This window comes from Pleurodeles waltl, chromosome 10 (assembly GCF_031143425.1).
Source record: "Pleurodeles waltl isolate 20211129_DDA chromosome 10, aPleWal1.hap1.20221129, whole genome shotgun sequence".
In the NCBI taxonomy this organism is placed as follows: domain Eukaryota; kingdom Metazoa; phylum Chordata; class Amphibia; order Caudata; family Salamandridae; genus Pleurodeles; species Pleurodeles waltl.
In genome coordinates, this window is record NC_090449.1 from 374,654,744 (window position 1) to 374,669,414 (window position 14,671).

Genomic DNA, 14,671 nt, shown 5'->3' on the forward strand with positions numbered 1-14,671 from the left:
TGTGTATTTTTACACTGTAAATTCGACTTGGCAAGTGTACCCACTTGCCAGGCCTAAACCTTCGCTTTTCTTACATGTAAGGCACCCCTAAGGTAGGCCCTATGTAGCCCCAAGGGCAGGGTGCAGTGTATCGATAAGGTAGGACATATAGTAATGTGGTTTATATGTCCTGACAGTGAAATACTGCCAATTTTGTTTTTCACTGTTGCAAAGCCTGTCTCTCTCATAGGATAATATGGGGGCTACCTTTAAATATGATTAAAGTATAGATTCCCCTAGAGAGTAGATGGACATGTGGAGTTTGGGGTCCCTGAACTCACAATTTAAAAATACATCTTTTAGTAAAGTTGATTTTAAGATTGTGCGTTTGAAAATGCCACTTTTAGAAAGTGAGCATTTTCTTGCTTAAACCATTCTGTGACTCTGCCTTGTTTGTGGATTCCCTGTCTGGGTCAGTTTGACAGTTGGTTGTTTTTCACCTCACACCAGACAGTGACACAAAGGGAGCTGGGGTGTAACCTGCATTTCCTGATTAGCCATCTCTGCTAGGAGGGAGGGGTGGAGTGGTCACTCTCATCTGAAAGGACTGTGCCTGCCTCTAACAATGCCGGCTCCAACCCCCTGGTGTGTGTCTGAGGCCTTGCCTGGGCAAGGCAGGATTTCACAAGTAGGTGTGAGTCCCCTTTGAAGAAAGGTGACTTCAAAGACTAAAATGGGTATAAGAAGGGCACCCAAATCTACAGACTTTAGAAACACTTCTGGAACCAAGAGGAACCTCTGCCTGGAGAAGAGCTGAATAGCTGAGGAAGAAGAGCTGCCCTGCCTGTGACTGTGCTTTGTGGAGCTCTCCTGCAGTTGCTGCTTCTGCCAGAGTAAGAGGGCAAAGACTGGACTTTGTGTGCCTTCCATCTTGAGAAGAAATCTCCAAGGGCTTGATCTAGAGCTTGCCTCCTGTTGTTTGAAGTCTCAGGGACAGCAAAGACTTCTCTCTGCCAGCACCTGGAGTCTCTGGAGAGACTCCTACTCTGCCCTGTGGTGCCCATCCAGTTCCTGGGACCCTGAAAGGAGAAGCTGGCAGCCTAAAGACAAGAAAATCCACGCACAGAGAGCCGTGCGGGGAAAAGATTGACGCAAATCCGATCTGCGGCTAAAAAAACGACGCGCCGCCGGCTCCGCAGCTGAGAAACGACGCTCACAGGAAACGCGACCGAAAAATCGACGCACGGAGCAGGAGAAACGACGCGCAGCATCGCTGACGGAGGCTGGGAGATCACAACCTGCGCTGCGGGATTTTCAAATCATCGTGCGGCTGGATTTTTGACTCAAGTACCGCCGTGCAGAGTTATTTTTGACGCACACCCGCCCGTGCGGGGTTATTTTTGACGCACACCAGGTACATTTTCACTCTAGCAGCGCTAGTGTGTTTTTAAAACTACTTAAAGACTCTTTTTGATTTTTAATTAATAACTTGACTTGTGTATGGTGGATTTTTGTCGTTTTGGTCTTGTTTTGTTTAGATAAATATTTCCTATTTTTCTAAACTCGTGTTGTGTCATTTTGTAGTGTTTTCATTAAGTTACTGTGTGTGTTGGTACAAATACTTTACACCTAGCACTCTGAGGTTAAGCCTACTGCTCTGCCAAGCTACCAAGGGGGTAAGCAGGGGTTAGCTGAGGGTGATTCTCTTTTACCCTGACTAGAGTGAGGGTCTTTGCTTGAACAGGGGGTAACCTGACTGTCAACCAAAGACCCCATTTCTAACAAACAACTTCCCAGTCAGCACATGCCGGAAGTTCCAAAATGGGAAAGACAATCTGTTCGCTACTCAAAAAGGTATTGTCTTCTGAGGTTTGAGAATTGTCATACCAGAGAGTCTGTGAGAACAAGTAATTGAAGTGGCCCATGAAGTCACCCCTAAGATAGGCCCTAAATAGCCCTACGTGCAGGGTGCTGTGTATGTAAAAAGTAGGGTATATATTTTTATGTTTCACATGTGGTAGCAGTGACAAACAACCTATTTCGTCTTTCACTGCTGTGAGTGCTGCTCCTTTCATAGGTTTGCATTGCAAATTCCCTTAGATATATCTAAGTGGTAATTTCTGATCTGTAAGGAGTAGCGTGGGCATGTTTGGTATGTTTGGAGTGGTAGTGAGAAATACTGCTTACTAGTATAGATGGATTTTGCATTACTATTTTAGAAATGTCACTTTTAGAGACTGGGCATTTCTCTGTACTCATAACTCCGGTGATTTGCAGCATGACTCCAATCCACGTCTGGGGCAGGGTGACAGCTCCCCTCTGTGCATACTCATCAGACAGCCATCCATCAGTGAGGGTTAGGTGTGACAGGGTTACATCTGCATACTGATGGTATTCCCGGGCTGGGAAAGAGGGAGGTGGGGCGCACTTTCCACTTGTATAGGCTTTGTCTTGCCTTCACACAAAGGTATGTTTCACTCCCTCCTGATGTTTGGACCCAGAGTAGAGGAGAAGAGAAATTCATAGAACTGGTCAGAACCTGGCTGGAACCACCTCCCATCTTATAGAAGCTGGGCATTTTAAGTATAAGTAGAGGGTCTGTAACCCCATGTGGGGACAGCACCTTTGAAATGGGGACTGCACCTCTGCCATAAGGACTGCTGGACTGCACTGAGGGGCACATCTGGACTGCCCTTCTGTTGTTGCCCTGCTACCTGCTGCTGCTGGGTGGTCAAAGGACTCAATGGATAGCTTTTCTGCTTGGGGCCCTGCTTCTAGCTTCTCACTGATTTGTGGTCTACAGAGAGACAGTTGTCGTATCAGGAGGAGCTGGCACTTGAACATTGTGTTGTGCGCTGGGGAGCGCTATGCTTTTGTGTTTATGCCTGATGTCAGTGTGTGGTGAGCGCTGGACTAGACTCCCATAAGCATGTGATGAGAGCTGGGCTGGACTCCGACGAGCACGTGATGAGTGCTGGACTGGTTTCTGATGAGCATGTGATGAGAGCTCTCCCTTCCACCCCCAGGGAAGTGCCACGTGTGTTTCTACTGTACAGTCCCCTAGGAAGGGGCTGTGATGTGCAGTGTTGGAAAGAGTGCTGCCACAGGACTCAGGCTCCCCTGCTAAGCAGCAACACCCAGCAGCTGTTCAAAGTCCGCTGGAGGAACCCCACCAGAAGGGAAAACTTTGTCCGTTCTGCCAGACATCAGATGAGAATGAGCAGGTCCCCAGGGGTGTGGGGGCCACTCCAATCCCACCTGGTGCTTGCAGGGAAAGCCCATCTCCACCAGAATTGTAGACAGCTCGAGAAGAAGCACCGACAGAAGTTTGAAGTTGTCTAGGGATGCGCGGAGTCCCGCCTCCCCCTGATGAGAAACTAACACCACTCCACCGACCCCCATGCTGGGGCAGGCTGTTACTTGAGACATTCCTCTGCAGCCCCAGCCTGCACTGACATTCCGGGCCACTGCTGGTAATTCCTCTGCATGTGGGGGGTCACGCAAGGGCTCCCTGAAGATCACTACGGCGGACCTACCTGGGGGACTCACACTTGACAGATCTTTGCTAGTGTAGTAGAGAAGATTGCAGCCAGCAGAACCCCCATGTTACCACATCCCAGGTAGTAGGAGTGCAGATACGTCTGACCCTACACTTTGTTTTTTATGCCATATTACCCTGTAGGCCCTCATTACAACATTGGTGGCAAAAGCCGCTTACTGCCGTGCAGAAGACTGCCAACACACCGCCGCTGCAGCGGAATTCTGCCACGGTCATTATGACCCACTGCTCGGAATCCACCAAAATTGAGACACCCACACAAGTCCGCCACACCAAAGGTCAGTGATAAACTGGCGAAAACAAAACCTCCACTGTCACGCCAACAGAAATACGCCCACACTATCACAACCCACAAATCCATGTGGCGGTCTTTCAACCGCGGTATTCCATTGGCGGTACAAACCGCTGCACTCAAAATACACACACATTTACAAAACACAGCCACATTGGACAATTCAAAATACACACACCTGATACACATACACACACCACTCCCACACACCCATTACAATATAAAACACACACACACATCACCCACAAACCCCTACGACCACAATTGAGAAAGAAGCACAAAGAGAGACACTACAAACTACTACCAAGTATCCACAGGCACACAATACCATCACCCACATAACTGCCACGCAACTCACACAACACACCACTAAATATCACCCCACTTATCACTACACACCCCACACATCACCCACACCACCCCATGGCACGACAAAGACACCCCAGGTTCTCTGAGGAGGAGCTCAGGGTCATGGTGGAGGAAATAGTCCGGGTAGAGCCACAGCTATTCGGATCACAGGTGCAGCACACCTCCATAGCTAGGATGATGGAGCTATGGTGAAGAATCGTGGACAGGGTCAACGCAGTGGGACAGCACTCAAGAAATAGGGATGACATCAGGAAGAGGTGAAACGACCTACGGGGGAAGGTGCGTTCCGTGGTCTCAAGACACCACCTTGCGTTTCAGCGGACTGGCGGCAGACCCCCACCTCCTCCCCCACAACTAACAACATGGGAGGAGCAAGTCTTGGCGATTCTGCATCCTGATGGCCTCGCAGGAGTAGATGGAGGAATGGACTCTGGTAAGTCAAACCTTTAACTACTTCATCCCCCACCCTACCTGCGTGCCATCACATACCCCCACCCTCGCACTCACCCCCATCACTCCAACTCCTCACAAATGTCCCAATATCACAAACTACACATCCCAACACCAAGCCCTGCATGCAACAACAAAGCATGGACACCCATCACCAAAGCACGGCCACTGCACATTCCCATACAACACCCCTAAACCACCATCACACAAGGTCCCACACAGGAATGCAAGCACTGGGGTACACGGTCACCCACCCATTGCACACCATGGCACTCACATATGCAATAAACATCCTTTCATACCCCTGCAGGACCCCTAGCCAACGTCACCGGACAGGAGGGTCCACACATGTCCACACCACCAACAGAAGAGGCCCACAGTGATGACAGCACCTCTGTCCAACTGGATCTAGATGACCAGCCCGGCCCATCTGGGACCTCGGGACAGTTGGTTCACCTGACACAGTCATAGGCCACCACAGAGCTTCCCCCCTCAGGAAACACCAGCACAGCACCCCCCCAGCGGGCCCATACATCTGTCCCCAGGACACGTCAATCAGCAGTGTGTCCACCACTACAGGGATCCCAGGCTAAACCACCACCCCAACAACAACAGGGACCTGGGGGCAGTGGCAGTGGGCACACGATCCAGGGGACAGAGGCCCAGGAACACAGGGGAACTGGGAGGGCTGCTGTGCGACAGGGGGAGGACAGGCCCAAGGAACCCACTCTCCACGAGGCCCTCTCCAACATCATGGGAGCCTACCATCATTCCCAGGAGACGATGGCAACGGTACTGGCCAAGTTTCAGGAGACCCAGCGCCTGCAGGAGGAAAAGTATTTGGGCTTCAAGGAGGAACTCAGATCTATCAATTCCACCCTGGGCACCATCGTAGGGGTGGTGAAGGAAATCCTCAACACCAGGAGGGACACTGTGGCACTACAAGGGGCCCCTGACACTAGCATGGACGATGAACCGCCCACCACCTCCTCTGGCGCTAGTGGACAGGAGGCACAACCACAGGACCACCACACCAGCACCCCACCCCCTGCAGAGGGAGAACCACCCCGCAAATGGTCCCTGAGATCCAGGACAAAGACAGAGAACGACGCCAAGACCCCCTCCAAGAAATGAGACCACCCTGATTGTCATCCTTCTGTCCCACCTTGTCACCCTGTCCATCTTCAAACTGCCCCAGCTCCACTTCCTATGCCCATTTGGGCAATGCACCTGTGAGACTAATAGACTGGACTCTGCCATGGACATTTCTCCACCAGCACCCCTCACCATTTTACAGCACCCTCAAATATTGAGCACTTAAAAAAACACCCTTAAAGCACAAAACAATCTGGAGTCTGTCTGTGATTTCGAAATAGTGTATTAGCAATTACAGTGTCAAAATGCTCTTTCAATTGTAATGTCAACATACCTATGTCACACAGCTCTAGTCCATGACGAAACAAAGCAGATGTCACACGGTGGGATGCACATCTGTGAAATCGTAAGGGAAAGTGACAACTCAGTGACCATACACTGGGTGAAAATGACAGACAGCAGAGAAGTATTAGTGTTAAAGTACATGTAGTAGGCAGGTTTGTAGTCTAACCTGTGTCTCACTGGAAGTATTGCAGGATCACCAAGTCCCTGTTGTCGATGTCCTCTTCTTCTGCTTCCTCGTCTTCGCTGTCCACAGGCTCCACAGCTGCCACAACACCTCCATCTGGACCATCCTCCTGCAGAAAAGGCACCTGTCATCGCAAAGCTAAGTTGTGAAGCATACAGCAGGCCACGATGATCTGGCACATCTTCTTTGGTGAGTAGAATAGGGATCCACCTGTCATATGGAGGCACCTGAACCTGGCCTTTAGGAGGCCGAAGGTCCGCTCTATAATCCTCCAAGTTCGCCCATGGGCCTCATTGTAGCGTTCCTCTGCCCTTGTCCTGGGATTCCTCATTGGGGTCAGTAGCCATGACAAGTTGGGGTAACCAGAGTCACCTGCAAATGGCGAGGGACAACTGTTAGACACACATTAACCTGTAGGGATATCCCCAGACTCAGACAACCATTCCCACTGACTTGTTTCCAGGTGCTCACCTAATAGCCACACACGGTGCCTCTGGAGTTGACCCATCACATAAGGGATGCTGCTATTTCGCAGAATGTAAGCGTCATGCACTAAGCCAGGGAATTTGGCATTCACATGGGAGATGTACTGGTCTGCCAAACACACCATCTGCACATTCATCGAATGATAACTCTTCCGGTTTCTGTACACCTGTTCACTCCTGCGGGGGGGTACCAAAGCCACATGTGTCCCATCAATGGAACCTATGATGTTGGGGATATGTCCCAGGGCATAGAAGTCACCTTTCACTGTAGACAAATCCTCCACCTGAGGGAAAACGATGTAGCTCTGCATGTGTTTCAGCAGGGCAGACAACACTCAGGACAACACGTTGGAAAACATAGGCTGGGACATCCCTGATGTTATGGCCACTGTTGTTTGAAATGACCCACTTGCAAGGAAATGGAGTACTGACAGCACCTGCACTAGAGGGGGGATTCCTGTGGGATGGCGGATGTCTAACATCAAGTCTGGCTCCAACTGGGCACACGGTTCATGGATTGTGGCACGATCAAGCCTGTAGGTGATGATCACATGTCTTTCTTCCATTGTCGACAGGTCCACCAGCGGTCTGTACACCGGAGGATGCCGCCATCTCCTCACATGTCCCAGCGGACGGTGTCTATGAAGGACAACAGCGAGCACAGTGTCAACCAACTCAGAGGGACGTACCCACAGCTTACACAGAACACGATTCATAATCTGAAATTTGCATGTATGAGTGTTGAGGCAAGGCCTAGGTATGTGTGACGCAGTTAAAAATTAAGCTATGTGGGCCCCTGAAGTGGCGGTTGCCTGACCTGTAAAGTGGGACAATGGGATGTAAGGTAACTGCGCTGGTGTTGAACACTGTCGCGGTAGGCGGTCGAAGACCACGGCGCAATTCTGCATTGGTTAACATTGGACCCTATGGGTCCCAGGAGCCAATGACGATGTACACCGGCGGTGACGGTACACACCGCCGCGGACGTGACAGCCATTTTCTATCTGTTCAATCACTCGATACCTGATCTTCGACAGGAGAGGACCTACACTGCAAGTGCTGCTGTGACCTCAGTCTGGAAGAGACAATGGCTCATGCGTCTGGGGAAAGGGCCCCTACCTTCACCACGGAGGAGTTGGAGAAACTCTTGGATGGGGTCCTCCTCCAGTACACGCTACTCTATAGTCCTCTAGACAAACAGGTGAGCACACTGGGAGCATGCTGTATGGGCTATGCCTGTGTGGAGTGGGTGGATGAAAGATGGGGGGGGAGATTGAGGCATTCATGAAACGACAGTGAGTGCATGTGCCACATGGCATGGGTAGGGATGGGGACCAATGACTGTGACGGTGCAGTTGGTAATAACTTTTCATTTTCCCCTGTACAATTCATGTACGTCAGCGCCCACCAGAAGAAGGACATCTGGCATGCCATCGCCAAGGACGTCAGGACCCTGGGGGTCTATCACAGACGGAGCACCCACTGCCGTAAGAGACGGGAGGACATTCGCCGCTGGAGCAAGAAGACGGCGGAGGCCCAGTGGGGATGTCCATCACACCATGACCCCCCTGATGTTCAGGATCCTGGCAGTGGTGTACCCGGAGTTGGATGGGTGCTTGAGGGCATCACAGCAGCCACAGGGGGGTGAGTACACTCTCATTCAGCTGATTTTGCGTGCAGTGGAGGTGTCTGGATGGGGGAGGTGGGCTGTGGGTTACCCTAGGCCAGGGCGAGTGTGCTAGTTAGGTCCCCTTCTTCTGGCAGACCCTGTGGCACCCCACCTGTGTACAGTGCCAACTAGACGTAGTCAGGCTCCTGTGACATCCATGTGTGCAGATGTCGGCCATAGCCTTGTATGCCATGTCCCAGGGATTGAACAGTGGACCCCAATTGCGCGGCATAGTGCAGGGGGCTTCTGTGTCTGCTGTGTCCACCAACGGTAGCGGTAATGCATGCACTCAACATGTCTTTCTTCTGTCGTCGTCCCCCTTTTTGTGGTCTCCCTGTTCTTGTGTGCATTAGCATCATCAGGCGGAGGAGCAGTGGCACCAGAGCAGGAGTGAGCTGCATCCCACATGGCCCTGGAGGGCGAGACTACGGACTCGGAATTCACCAGTGGGATGGAGGGCGAGGGGAGCTCCACAGCGGGGACAGGAGCTGACATCAGTGATACGGACTCGTCCTCTGATGGGAGCTCCATTGAGGTGACGCCCACATCTGTGCCCCCGCATCTACAGGTACAGCCGCCACCCCGTACCAGCACCGCTCTCCCAGCAGCCCCTCAGCCTTTGCCACTTGCCCGCTCACCCAGGAGAGTGGGCATCACCTTCGTCTCAGTCACCCCTGCTGCCCTCAGTGAGGAGGCCATTGACCTCCTCAGATCCCTCACTGTTGAGCAGTCTACCATGTTGAATGCCATCCAGGGTGTAGAGAGGCAGTTGCAACAAACAAATGCATTCCTGGAGGGCATTCATTCTGGTCAGGCAGCCCTTCAGCAAGCTTTTCAGACTCTGGCCTCAGCACTGATGGCAGCTATTGTCCCTGTCTCTAGCCTCTCCCCTCCAACTTCCTCCACCCAGACCCACACCCCTGTACCTCAGCCTACCCCAAGCACACCATCAGACCAGCATGCACACACCTCAACACACAAGGGAAGCTCTGGCAAACATAAGCACCATACATCCCACAGGCACTCACGCAAGGATTACACACATGTAGACACACCAACATCCACTGCCTCCACTGTGTCCACCTCCTCCTTGTCTCCGTCCTCCCGCCCAGTCTCGTCTCCACTCACACCTGCATGCACTACATCTACAGCCACTACTTCCATCACCACAACACACACCACCACGCCCCGCTCATGTGCAGTCACCACCCCCACTACCATTCACACGTCCCCTGTGTCCTCTCCCAGTGTGTCTGTGACGCCACCTCCCAAGATACACAAACGCAGGCACACACCCACCCAACAGCCATCCATCTCACGACAGCCTCCAGCGCATGTATCTTCACCCAAAGTCACCAAATGTACACCTCCTACAACCACAACCTCTTCCTCCCTATCAAACCCCCTCCAGCTACCCATCCCAGTGTTCCCAAGAAACTTTTCCTGTCCACCCTTGACCTCTTTCCCTCACCTCCCCACCTCGTCAGTCTCCTAGGGACAGACGCTCCAGGTCCTAACCTAGCACCTCAGCCACAACATCTCCGGGACCAGTGGTGCCAGTAGTCACCGGATTCTGGAGTGCACCAGGCAGCAGGGCAGCCAGTATGGCAAGGAGCCACAGCCTGGACAGTCCCCCACCTGTCAAACATCAAAAGTTGGCCAGTGCAGAGCAGGAGAGGAGGAAGACTCCAGCCACCAAAGCTGCTCCCAGGGGTACAGGTGGGAGTGTGGAGTCAGCTGCAACACCTTCAAAAGGTGGGGAAGGGGCACAAGAAACCCGGCAAGTCTGGGAAGAGCAGCACGGCGGAGAAGATCGCCATCATCCCCGCTGCCCAGGAGGTCACCACCATCAGCCCCGCTGGCCAGGAGGCCACCGCCATCAGCCCCGCTGGCCAGGAGGCCACTGCCATCAGCCCTGCTGGGCCAGACAGGACCGCCAGCACCAGCCCCGCTGGCCAGGAGGCCACCGCCATCAGCCCCTCTGGGCCAGACAGGACCGCCAACACCAGCCCCGCTGGGCCAGACAGGACCACCAGCACCAGCCCCGCTGGGCCAGACAGGACCGCCAGCAGCTGAGTCGCTGCCAAGGACCCCGCCGCAACAAGCACCGCTGAACAGGACACCGCCGCCACAAGCACCTCTGAACAGGACACCTGCGCCACAGGCACCGCTGCCAAGGACACCGCCGCCACAAGCACCGCCTGCCCATGAGCGCCAAGGGCACTGACGCTACTGAGTCCACCACGAGCAGGATGCAGCACTCTGGGCACAAAGCCCCCTCCAGAACCAGTGGAGAAAGGCATCCACTCACACAGCCCTTGGCAGGATGAAGCACTCTGGGGACAAAGCCCCCTCCAGAACCAGTGGAGAAAGGCATCCACTCACACAGTCCTTGGAAGGATGAAGCACTCTGGGCACAAAGCCCCCTCCAGAACCAGTGGAGTATCACATCCACTCACACAGTCCTTGGCAGGATGAAGCACTCTGGGCACTAAGCCCCCTCCAGAACCAGTGGAGTATCACATCCACTACCTCAGTCCTTGGCAGGATGAAGCACTCTGGGCACAAAGCCCCCTCTAGAACCAGTGGAGAAAGGCATCCACTCACACATTCTTTGGCAGGATGAAGCACTCTGGGCACAAAGCCCCCTCTAGAAAGAGTGGAGAAAGGCACCCACTCACACAGTCCTTGACAGGATGAAGCACTCTGGGCACAAAGCCCTCTCCAGAACCAGAGGAGTATCACATCCACTACCTCAGTCCTTGGCAGGGTGAAGCACTCTGGGCACAACGCCCCCTCCAGAACCAGTGGAGTATCACATCCACTACCTCAGTCCTTGGCAGGATGAAGCACTCTGGGCATAAAGCCCCCTCCAGAGCCAGTGGAGAAAGGCATCCACTCACACAGTCCTTGGAAGGATGAAGCACTCTGGGCACAATGCCCCCTCGAGAACCAGTTGAGAAAGGCATCCACTCACACAGTCCTTTGCAGGATGAAGGACTCTGGGCACAAAGCCCCCTCCAGAACCAGTGGAGTATCACATCCACTACCTCAGTCCTTGGCAGGATGAAGCACTCTGGGCACAAAGCCCCCTCCAGAACCAGTGGAGTATCACATCCACTACCTCAGTCCTTGGCAGGATGAAACACTTTGAGCTCAAAGCCCCCTCCAGAACCAGTGGAGTACAACATCCACTCACACAGTCCTTGGCAGGATGAAGCACTCTGTGCACAAAGCCCCCTCCAGAACCAGTGGAGTATCACATCCACTCACACAGTCCTTGGCAGGATGAAGCACTCTGGGCACAAAGCCCCCTCCAGAACCAGTAGAGTATCACATCCACTACCTCAGTCCTTGGCAGGATGAAGCACTCTGGGCACAAAGCCCCCTCCAGAACCAGTGGAGAAAGGCATCCACTCACACAGTCCTTGGCAAGATGAAGCACTTTGGGCACAAAGCCCCCTCGAGAACCAGTGGAGAAAGGCATCCACTCACACAGTCCTTGGCAGAATGAAGCACTCTGGGCACAATGCCCCCTCCAGAACCAATGGAGAAAGGCATCCACTCACACAGTCCTTGGCAGGATGAAGCACTCTGGGCACAAAGCCCCCTCCAGAACCAGTGGAGTATGACATCCGCTCGCACAGTCCTTGGCAGGATGAAGCACTCTGGGCACAAAGCCCCCTCCAGAACCAGTGGAGTATCACATCCACTACCTCAGTCCTTGGCAGGATGAAGCACTTTGGGCACAAAGCCCCCTCCAGAACCAGTGGATTATCACATCCACTCACACAGTCCTTGGCAGGATGAAGCACTCTGGGCACAAAGCCCCTCCAGAACCAGTGGAGTATCACATCCACTCACACAGTCCTTGGCAGGATGAAGCACTCTGGGCACAAAGCCCCCTCCAGAACCAGTGGAGTATCACATCTACTACCTCAGTCCTTAGCAGGATGATGCACTCTGGGCACAAAGCCCCCTCTAGAACCAGTGGAGAAAGGCATCCACTCACACAGTCCTTGGCAGGATGAAGCACTCTGGGCACAAAGCCCCCTCCAGAACCAGTGGAGTATCACATCCACTACCTCAGTCCTTAGCAGGATGATGCACTCTGGGCACAAAGCCCCCTCTAGAACCAGTGGAGAAAGGCATCCACTCACACAGTCCTTGGCAGGATGAAGCACTTTGGGCACAAAGCCCCCTCCAGAACCAGTGGAGAAAGGCATCCACTCACACAGTCCTTGGCAGGATGAAGCACTCTGGGCACAAAGCCCCCTCCAGAACCAGTGGTGAAAGGCATCCATTCACACAGTCCTTGGCAGAATGAAGCACTCTGGGCACAAAGCCCCCTCCAGAACCAATGGAGAAAGCCATCCACTCACACAGTCCTTGGCAGGATGAAGCACTCTGGGCACAAAGCCCCCTCCAGAGCCAGTGGAGTATCACATCCACTCGCACAGTCCTTGGCAGGATGAAGCACTTTGGGCACAAAGCCCCCTCCAGAAACAGTGGAGTATCACATCCACTCACACAGTCCTTGGCAGGATGAAGCACTCTGGGCACAAAGCCCCCTCCAGAACCAGTGGAGACTGTTATCCATGAGTGAGACTGTGGCTTTGCACTCCCCAGTATTGAACAGTGGGCAAACCACCCACTGTAGAGACTTGAGAGACTGTGGCTTTGCACTCCCCAGGATTGAACAGTGGGCAAACCACCCACTTGCGAGACTTGAGAGACTGTGGCTTTGCACTCGCCAGGATTGAACAGTGGGCAAACCACCCACTGGAGAGACTTGAGAGACTCTGGCTTTGCACTCCCCAGGATTGAACAGTGGGCAACCCACCCACTGTAGAGACTTGAGAGACTGTGGCTTTGCACTCCCCAGGATTGAACAGTGGTCAAACCACCCACTGTAGAGACTTGTGAGACTGTGGCTTTGCACTCCCCAGGATTGAACAGTGGGCATGTGGCCCCCTCGTGGATTTGGCGTGGGGCACTCAACCGGCTGAGGTGCCCCTCCTTTCCCTTCCCCCTGAGGTGCCTGTTTTATTGCTATCTGATGCCCCTGCAGTGTTCTCTCCGTCATGGTCGGGTATTGAGTGTGGGCCTCGCCCATGCAGTGTGGGCCCAGTGTTCCACGGACTTCAATGGAGCAATACCTGGACTACTATTCTTGGTATATATATTTGTTAATAGTGTATGTATATTTTTGTGTACTGGATTTTAATATATTACAATGGTTACACTCATTTCCTTTTGTCTTTGCATTCTTCCGGGGGGTTTGGGGGTGTAACTGTAATGTATCATGCTGCATTAGTGTGTGTGTTGACGTGGGTGAGGGTGGGGGTGGGGGTGTTGCGTGTTGCATGTGTGTGTCCCTGGTTTTTCCCTCCCCCCTCCCCTGTGTCTTAGGTGCAGTACTCACCATGGTCTTCGCCGCCGGCGTTCGTGCTCCTGGTAGAGGAGCAAGAAGATAAGGGCAGGGAAAATGTGAAGCTCTGGTTCCATGGCATCCTTTTTCCTCGTGGGGTATGTAGAGGTGAGCGTTTTCCCTTCGAAGTCCTGTTTCTGCCGTGTTTTTGTTCGTGGTGAATCCACCCCGGAAAAGGTGGCGGATTAGTAGGTTGTGATAGGTTGGGCGGTACATTGTCCTTCGCCTGTCTGTTGGCGGTGACCGCCGCGCTGTTTCTTTGTACTGCTTTGGCGGTCGGAGTGTTAAAGTGGCTGTCTTTGTTGGCGGTTTCCGCCACGGTCGTGATTCCATTTTTTTTTCCGCTGGCCTGTTGGCAGTCTTACCACCACTTTAACTCCGACCGCCAGGGTTGTAATGACAACCATAGTGTCTAATAGGCGCACTAGAGTGCTGTGCCCTATATTGGCACAGTGACATTGTTGGTACTAATGGATACACAGTGATGCTTTGATAATCCGCATAGATTCTGCTTCAAATTACTGCAACTCTAACCCTGACATAATAACACATAATGGTTGATGTCCTACGATTTCCGGGTGACTTGTGTACTAATAATGGTCAGTGGTGATCGTTGTGTTTTGTGCATCACCTTCTGCACTATATGCCCTGAAGGCCATTGTAGGTCGTTCTGCATATATATTTGATACTGTCCCATTTGAGGCATTATATACTGAGGGCCAGATTCTAAGACCCTAGCATCACCAGAGCGTCACTTTTTTCGATGCTGCAGTTGCGCTAACCACTCCTACATATTTACAAGGAGGTGTTACG